Source organism: Arachis ipaensis, chromosome B8 (assembly GCF_059453495.1).
Source record: "Arachis ipaensis isolate K30076 ecotype BB chromosome B8, ASM5945349v1, whole genome shotgun sequence".
In the NCBI taxonomy this organism is placed as follows: domain Eukaryota; kingdom Viridiplantae; phylum Streptophyta; class Magnoliopsida; order Fabales; family Fabaceae; genus Arachis; species Arachis ipaensis.
In genome coordinates, this window is record NC_142443.1 from 129,466,934 (window position 1) to 129,476,746 (window position 9,813).

Sequence of the window (9,813 nt, forward strand, 5' to 3'; positions counted from 1 at the left end):
AGAAATAGAGTGGAACCATCAAATTACTTTTCAAGAGGAGTACCAAACAAGAACTTCAAGTTAGGATATGAAAGAAACAGGTCGACTCGAACAGAATTCAAGACACACAACTGAATAGCCTCGAGAAAAAGTTTCTAACGTTCCCCCAAAACCCGCGATTCGCTTTACTCAAAACTCGCGTATCATCTAGGATAACCCGTTAGTACTTTCATTTACATAATTCACTAGTATTAAGCCGGCCAAACTTAATACCAAGAATTATGCAATGCAAGACTAACAGCATTAATCAATAGACCGTCATGTGTATAAAGCTCTAATTCTCGTCATTCGACAAGGCCTAATACATGACAAACGCTCAGAGTATGCAACTGAAGCATAGTCGGTCCATTCCTCAGGCTCTACAGGAAGGACTGCTTTGATACCATAATGTAACACCCTAACTACCAAAGCTCACGCTTCCGGCTGCGCGACTCTGATAGGTCGGACATTACGACGACACTTATACTATTTAATACTAAAATATGAGCCTGTTTAAAACTTTAAACCACAACACCGCTCCCAAAAATACTTTCATTCGATAACATACATCCATAAATACCATACAACTTACAAAACCCATAAAGAGTACATCCATATATATACATATACATATATAATATTACAAGCATTAACCAATAAAATTCCTATCCCTCTTGCAGAATATCTCAAGATAAAGGCGAGGGTACAGATAATAGTCTAAAGCAATACAAAGCATTTCAACAACAACTAAATAAACTCTTCGTGACTTCTGCGCCCATATCCTGAAAGGAGAAAAATGTAGGGGGTGAGAATATCATCCTCGAAAGGGTTCTCAGTAGAGGGTTTTTGGGAATTACCGTAATAGGATACGTGAAGATAAACCGTACCAGTGATTAATAACTGTCTTATGCCTCTTTCCAAAAACAACGGTTTACAATAAAAGTAAAGTCGGAAATCTTTTCTGAAAGAGGAACTGTTCAATTCTCAAAAACTCAAAAGTCTTTCAAAAAGTTTATCTAAACTGAACCAAAATAAACTTTCATATTTTATTCCAAACCAAAAACACAAAGCCGAAATCAACCATCAGTTCATCTCATTCCAACCACGGCCCTAAGCCCAAACAATCCAACAACAACCAATCACCACAGTCCAACAGAGTCCCAGTAGCCAACACAAATAGGAAGATGCAAGCACAAACAAACAGTTATTGCAAGTAGAACAGTTAGCAATTAATCACATAGGCAAACCAAGTATAATATGCACACCCAAACAATGTCACATAAATGCATATGATGTATGCCTGTCCCTAGTGGCTGATGATATCATCTGTCGGTTATAGAGCCAACCCGACAAGTCCTGGTAGCTAACCATTGAACTGTCCCTCTGTCGCGCATCCCCAACTCGAGTTATACTCAACATAAACTTGATCATAATCATGATCCATATCCATCACCTTCACTGGTGAATATTTAGGGGGGCGAGCTCATCCGGGACTTTCACAGTGCCCATCCACACTTACGACATAGGGTCAAAAGAGCTTCGAGTCTCAACCTGGAGCACGTGGTGGCTAGCCACTACTTTCTCCCATCGAAACTCTTATCTCCGATAGTGGAAGTGCAACATTCACATTTATCAATGATTCAGCATAAACATGCATTCAATCTCATCCATGGATCAACATCCATCTCAGCCATCCGGCTCACGGTTCATTCCAGAACCAGCCAATATTCATATCATACACAGCCATTCCGGCTCACGGTTCAATCCAGAACCAATCAATATGTATAAACATACACAGCCATTCCGGCTCTCAACAAAACAGCACTTCCACATTCAAAATCATCAACTTCATGAAATCGGCATTTAAGCCATAAATCATTTTCTCAATTCATTTCACTTTGAAATCAAGTTTCAACTCTTTTCAGCCTTGGCTTTAAAGATCTCATTTCTCAAATCATCTCGGCTCATAAGCCACTTTTACTCAAGGTAAATTCCCCTTTGAAAACAATGCCACTCTCGGCACCCTCTTTCCAAAACTTCCATAATCATGGCAAGTGTAAAATCTCCTTGAGATATTCAAAATCACCCATCCAACAATGGGATTTTATAACAAAGGTTTCTCGGCAGAGTCCCAAGTCTTTAGGGGAGAATAACATAACTCATTTCGCCAAATTCATTTAAAATCATTAAAACATTGGCTTTCCGATTTGAGTAATAAAATAGGATCTAAGCCAAACTGAGTCACGTAATCATTTACTTCTTTTAAAGCCGTTTCCTTTACTTAAGCAAAACCGACTTCAACCCCCATGATAAATTCTAGAACGTTTCAACTGTTCAAAATTGTTTTAGTCTTGCAAGAATTCAGAATTCAAAGAGTACTTAAACCTTTCTCAAAACATTTCAAAATGAAACTTGTCAGTAGATATTCAGGTTCTTTCAAAGTCATTGAAACTTCTTTAATTGAAACCCCCAAGTCAAATTCAAAGGCATAAACCCTTTTCACATTCAAATAGCTTTAAAACACAAGTTTCCTCTAAATAACTTTCTCCTAAAAGAGATACAATGCCTTTCTTAAGAAGCAAGACTAAATCACAATTTCCTCTTTACTAACTCATTTCGAAAACATGAATCATCCTTTTCTTGATAATTCAATTAAAATAGTAGAAGCCTTTAACTCATCATTTGCCAGACAACATTTCAATAAAGACTTGGATTTTATAGAAATTTCGGCAGCACCTCCCCTAAAACTTGGACTTTGCCACCCGGTTCGGGTCCCAACTAAACCGTTTCACAATCCTTTTCAACAGCCCAAATTTCAAAATCAGTCCAAGGCAAGCCAAAATCCAACAGTCATCTCAATTCCATATTTCAAGAAAATCGTTTCAACATCAAATCATTATCATCCGGATAAACTCATTTCTAACGTTTTAAAGAAACGGTTCAGCAACAATCATTTATCAAAAACCAGATCATTTAAAGCCAGCCAGGAAGAAGTCAAGAGTGTATTCTATTTTACACATTCTCAAGAAAATCCATTCAACTCTAATCAATTTCCAACAGATTCAACTCGATCTCAAAGCTTTAAAAGAATCAATTTCAAAAGCATTTCGTTTCACAAAGCCACACAACAGTCGAGTTAAACCAACACCCATAATCATACAAAACAACCAAACAATACATAGGACTGATACAATCACCAAATACACATCCTCACATCAGTACCCATATGTAATAATTCCAATATACAAAATATAGTTTTCGAAAAGCGCCCCTACCTCAAAACGCAATTCCATAATCCAGACGTCTCACAGAGTCCTTTCCGCCTCATCCCGAACTGACGGCAACCAAAACCTCAGCTCCAATCACATTCGCAATAACCATAGCAACACTAATCGCAACATACAATAATCAGGACTCTACCCCACGTTATCAAAACTCGTATTCATTAACCGAACACAACAGAATACTCATGCGAGATCATTCGAAACATAATTTCTTACCGAAACAACACAATGAGGCAACTGCGATTTCGAACCGGCCCGACAACAGCTCCGGCGGCGGCCAGAAGCTCCGGCGGATCAACTGGAAAAACCGTACAGCATCAAAACCATCTCGAAAACTAAAAAGGCAGAAACCTCGAATGAACCCTTACCGGCAATTTTTCCGGCGACGGCAGAAGTAGCCAGAAGCTCCGGCGATGGTCCCGGGAGTCGCAGAACCACTCCTGGCAACCAGAACCCTTTTCTGATGGCGGCAGTTCCGACCGAGGCGGCGCCGGTGACGCGATCGGTGGCCAGTCTCGGTGGTTGGGTTCCCAGCACACCTTCAGATCTCTCTATCTCTCCTGCTCAGCGTGACTAAACGGCCTTCCTTTCAACGGCGCACCGGCGGCGAACCCTAGCAGTGGCGGAGGTAGGTGGCAGTTTCTGACGGCCATGGAAGCTCCGGCAGCGTCGCGGGTGGTCTTCCCCTTCTCTCCCATCGGGTCATCTCTCTCTCTCTCCTCGGGTTTCTCTGACAATAGCGGCACAATCATCGGCAAAAGCTCAATGGGACAGCGGCGGCGCGAGCTTGGCAGCAGTGAGGCGTAGGTCGATCTCCCTGGTTCGCGAGCTCTCTCTCTCTTTTGCGACGAGAAGGCAGCGACGGCCCAACATCCTCACGCGTGGCGGCCCGGCGATGGCTCCACGGGACAGCGATGGCGCGATTGGGTAGCTCGCGGCGAGGCATGGCATGGTGGAGGCAGTGCCATGGTGCTGCGGACAGCTCCCCCTCCAGCTCGACGGCGACGAGACGCGCCTCCCTCTCTCCTCCTCCCGCTGGCTCACTGTTTTTCTTTCCGGGAAAGGAAACTTTGTGTGAGTTGCTGATGGGAAAAGAAATGGGGTGGCAGCTACAGGTTTTCAAATTTGAGTTTGCTGAGGGTGAAAAGGGGGAACCGGGTCATGGGTTAGGGTTTCAGGGTTAGGGTTTCAGGGTTAGGGTTTCACTTTTGAAACTTAGGGTTAGGGGCAATTTGGTACTTTCAAACAAAAATAGGAATAATATATTAATTGTAACCCAAATTAAATCCAACGCTAATTATATATAGAAGGTACTATTTGCTCCTCATTTTTACAAATTATTTTCAATAAATTGTCCAAATCAAATAATTAGGAATAATATAATTAAATCCTTTATTTCCTCAAAACAGTAGTATTAATATTTAAAATATTGCTTATCTAATCCAAATCATGTAAAACCCCTCTTATTTCATAACTGCCAAATTTATAATCTGAATATAGAAAATAACCCAATAATTATAAAATTGGATAAAAATCATAACTCGTCTCAAATCCAATAAATCAAAACTTGCCTTAATTATCTTTAATAAAATGATTTCTGAAATTAAGGCTATAGATAACAATATGATTTGAGACTTGATCATAATAATACTTTTTAAAGGTTCTGGGTCTTACATTAATTGTGATTAACGAACTACCAGTTGATTAATTATCTAGATTAGGCATTTTTTTCTTTTTTTTTTCGTTTTTTTGGGCATTTACTTTGCCTTTTTTATTTCTCTTTTCTCATTGCAAATTAAGTGTTTGTATTATTGCCTCACTAAGAATTCTTTAGTTGTGACACAAGGAATTTTAATTTCTCTTGGTGGTTGTGTTTGATACAATATTTTTCAATTAAAATGAAGTTTACCTCACATGTTGATCAATCATATTACATGGGATATTGCCCACCACCACAAAATGATTCATGTCATTATCCTCATGGTGGATGGGAATATCAACAAGAAATGATGGATCATGAGCAATCAACCCAAATGGGATATGCCCTAAGGTCACATAATGATCAAGCAAGTTACATGGGGTATTTCCCACTACTACAAAATGATTCAAGTTACTATACTAATTATGGTTGGGGATATGAAGATCAAGGAATGATGAGGTTTGAGCAATCAAACCAAATGGGAAACTTCCCAAGGTCTCAAAATGATTCATACTCCTATGAATGGAACAATTATCCAAATTGTGATTGGGAAGGACAAAACCAAAGAGAATTTAATGTTTCCTATCCCATTCATTAAGAGCCATCACCTCTTAATTGTCCAACCTCACCTCCTAGTTTTACATGTCTAAATTCTTCATCACTTAAGGGCAATTTTGCACGGTTAGAAGCCACAATGGCACGGTTAGAAGGGGGAGAGAGGATGGAAAGTAGTATGGAGGATTTCATCCAATGGTCTAGGAAATTTAGAGAGGAAAAAGATATCACCTTCAAGAACATTGAAGTGCATATAGACCGACTTGCTAAATACTTAGCAAAACCCACCAATACCTTTCCAAGTGAAATTAAGAACACCCCAAGGAAAGAATACAAGGCCATGGATGAAGTGGTGCTTAGCAAGGAGGATGAAGACCAAATGATAGGTGAAAAGGAGGAATTGGAAAAACAAGAAAAAGAGGCACCCATACCAAGTGAGACTCCAATGAAGAAGGAGGAGGTTGTGAGAGTATATAAGCCTAGGGCTCCATATCCACAAAGGCTACATAGGGTGACAAAGGAACATGCAAACTCACTCCCAAAGGAAGCAATGCAAGACCTTACAAAAGAAAGGGAGCAAAACAACCAAGGGAGTCCACACTCCAATGAAGTAGAGAGTTGCATGGAGGATGATTTAGTTGAACCATCAATCCAAGAGGTTCTTGATGAAGAGGACACTCCAACCATCACACAACACCTAAGTCTTGCAATCAAGGAAGTGAAGGCAATCAAGGAAAGCACTCAAAGAAGGATTGTGACCCAGAAACAAAAGACAACATTCATGAAAAAGAGAAGGTCAACAAAAAGCAATCCAAACCCCACCCCAACAAGCAAGAGGAATCAAGCTAATAACAACAAAATGAGGCTTGTTAGGAGGCAATCAAATCAAGGGGCATCAATCTTCTCTTCTTCTCCCTTGAAGTCATTTCTCTTAACCAATTGGAAGAAGAGGAAGAAAATTTAGAACCGCATGTCAAGCTAATGACATTAAAAGAGCGCTTGTTGGGAGGCAACCCAACCTTTGGTAACATTTTCTTTCTTTGCTTAGTTTACTTTCAATAATTTGGCATATGATTGCATTCTAAGTTTGGTGTTGCATGCAACAATTTGATCTTCAATCTTTAGTGGGTACTTGCATCATTCTAAAGTAAAAGTGTCACACTAAGTTTGGTGTTGCCACTTACCTTTCATGCATTGTACCATGCACAACTCACTTATTAATGCAATCACATTGTCTCTTTTCTTTGTGTCTTGATTGTTATCTTTAATTTTGCTTGCTTAAACACATGCATCACTCACTTTCTTGAAGACATTCATGATTAATCATAAATTCAATCACCACTATTTTATTTGTTGCTTGAGGACAAGCAATCATTCTAAGTTTGGTATGCGAAGGAAGGAATAGGAGGAAAATGACAACAATGAAGATGAACTAAAAGGTGGTTAAGTTCCTTTTCCTCTTATTTATTCTCTATACTTTCAATTGCTTGATTGTCTTCCATTTTTTTAAATGCATGTGTGTTCTTCTCTTGTGAATAAGCTTAGCTTGATATTTGAATTGTAACATGTTGCTATGATATTATAACTACCATCTTGAATTTTGTGAGCCAAAGTAATTAAGTATCATGATCATAAACAAACAAGGTAATTAAAGAAGAGCCTAGCATGAGCATATAAGTATTGGAAGGCTAGCATGACTATTGTTGCTCAATTGCACTTAAATTTGTTTAATTGAAGTTTTCATCTAGGACATTTTATGAAATTTTTGAAATATTAAAAACCTTAAAGAAGCAAATAAAGAAAGAAAAAGGGAAAAAATGAGAAAGTTGAAGGCTCTGAGTACCAATGACAATTTATTAGTCAAGTACTTGTGGTGTTTATGTATCAAGCAAAAAACTTGAAAACAAAACACTTAGAGTCAAGGCTAGGCTCAAGGGCAAAGCATTCCCTCAAAGCTCAAGGCTCTGAGCACCAATGATTAGAAGGAAAGTAAAGAAAAGAAACAACTGAGCTTAAATAGTCCTCTAATTAAATGCTTGTGGTGCTTATATATCAAGTGGTAATATTTGAAACCAAAGCATTTAGAGTCGTAGCTTTCAAAAAATGGTGCAAAGCACCCAAGAAGCAAAACTATGAAAAGAATGAAAAGCTTGTTCAAGGAAGGAACATAAAGAAAAAGATTTCATAAAATGAGCTAGATAGAAACATCAATCATTTGAATTTCTTTTGTGATTGTAGCATGCATAAGAAACTAGCTAGCCAACCATTAACATAAAAATTGCTACTCTTCTCACCTTGGTTTGTCAAACTTTATTGCATGATTCTTTGTTTGCTTGAGGACAAGCAACGTTTAAGTTTGGTGTTGTGATGACTGCGCATCATGTTAAGTTTTTCTATGCTTTTTCATATCAAAAATTAGTTTATAATACCCAATTATTGAGTATTTGTAGTGCTTAAGTTGAATATTGCTTTGATTGATTGAGTTAATGAATTTTGTAGGAAATGGTGAAAAAAGAAGCAACGAAAGCACTAATAGAGGAAGCACACTCCCAAGGTGGCAAAAGAGTTGGAAACAAACTCAAAGAGAAGCAAAGAAGATTTGCAACCCTGACCTCTTCACACTCAAACAAGAATAACTCGAGCTACAAAACTTCAAATGAGGTGCTCTTAGTGCCATTCAAAAGTATACTTTCAGAGCTTTCCAACCATATATAACACTCTATAGTGGACACTGTATTTGAGGGTACAAATTTCTATTCATTTAACTTCACAATTTCAGCGTAAAACAAATCTCTGCACTTCGCCAGACTGACCTCTTCACTTTCAAATGATCATAACTTGGGCTAGAGAAGTACAAATGACATGATTCCAGCAGCATTAGAAAGCTAAGATCTAGAGCTTTCTAATGTTATATAATAGTCTATAGTGGGTATTCATCTTGGGGATGCATCAGACTTATATTTCAACGTGTAAGGTTTCCCAAACCTTCACAAGCCCAAAATACCACTTCAATGACACTCCACATTGGGTCACTTCCTAATACTCCAATTCCTTCATTTATTCTTCAATGTTTCAAGCTTCTATGAAGAGAATTAAAAGTTCACAAGCCCACGTCAAGCCACAATTAACAATCAATCAAGGCCACAAGAATCATCTAGAAGTAATTAAGAAATTTATGTGTAGGTTACTTTGTCTTTAATTGTAACGTTATTTCTCTTTATAAATTGATTAATAAAACTTAATTCATCATATTTTTTTATTTTCACTTTTATTCATGTTTACTATATAAATTTACGTTCACCTCGCACATCTTTATCTCCTTGCATAATCTCATGCGTCTCACCCTTTTTCCTCTATCTTTGCTAATGTTTTGCACAATCATTTGAAAATTTAGTTGATGACCACAGTTTTTTTATTCTAGTTTGCTAAACAATTTGCCCACTATATGTTGGATGATGAACTTCTAAAACACTATAATATATAATGTTCTTACAATAAATTTTTTTGATTTAATTGTGTTTATCAATTATATAGTTTTTGTCACTTGTAGATCATTTTTTTTAACAATTTATATTTTTTTATGTTATTTAATAATAATAATAATAATAATAATAATAATAATAATAATAATAATAATGTTAAAAGTGCATAATGTCATGATTCATAAAAATAGATATTATTTTCAATTATTGAAACATTATATTCATATTTGTATTACACCTAGTAGCTTCATTCTTGCTATATATATAGTATTTAAGTTTGCTAGATATATGTGTTAAGTTATGGGCTCATTCGAACAATAAAATATATAAAACAAAGTATAGAAAACTAACTCTATATGTAGCCAACTTATTAATATAGTTGCCAACTTTTCAAAAAATCTTTATTTTAAAATTAAGAGTAAAGTATCGTTTTTGTCCCCAACGTTTGGGGTAAATCCTATTTGTGTCCCTAACATTTAAATTGTCCTATTTGTATCCCCTAACGTTTGTAAAAGTGATTCAATGTTATCCTGCCGTCAATTACACATCATGAATGCTTTAGTTTGAGTTTTAAAAATCTCTTATTGAAGTTAGAATACAAATGTCTGGGATAGAATCGATGATCCACTCCGAAAAACAGCTCATCAAAAGTTGAAACTAATTCCTACAACATTTACATAATTCACTTTTCTAGGGACATAATTGAATCTAAACACAAATAGTGGGTATAATATTAAAATCGAACACATCCAAGTGAGACCTAATTGAGAATAAA

At 37.1% G+C, this 9,813-nt stretch overlaps 1 pseudogene; it reads right to left on the reverse strand.

Annotated features, from left to right (window-relative positions):
• Nucleotides 1-3,380: 3,380 nt before the first annotated feature.
• Nucleotides 3,381-4,000, reverse strand: LOC110265365 (uncharacterized; annotated as a pseudogene).
• Nucleotides 4,001-9,813: the final 5,813 nt, after the last annotated feature.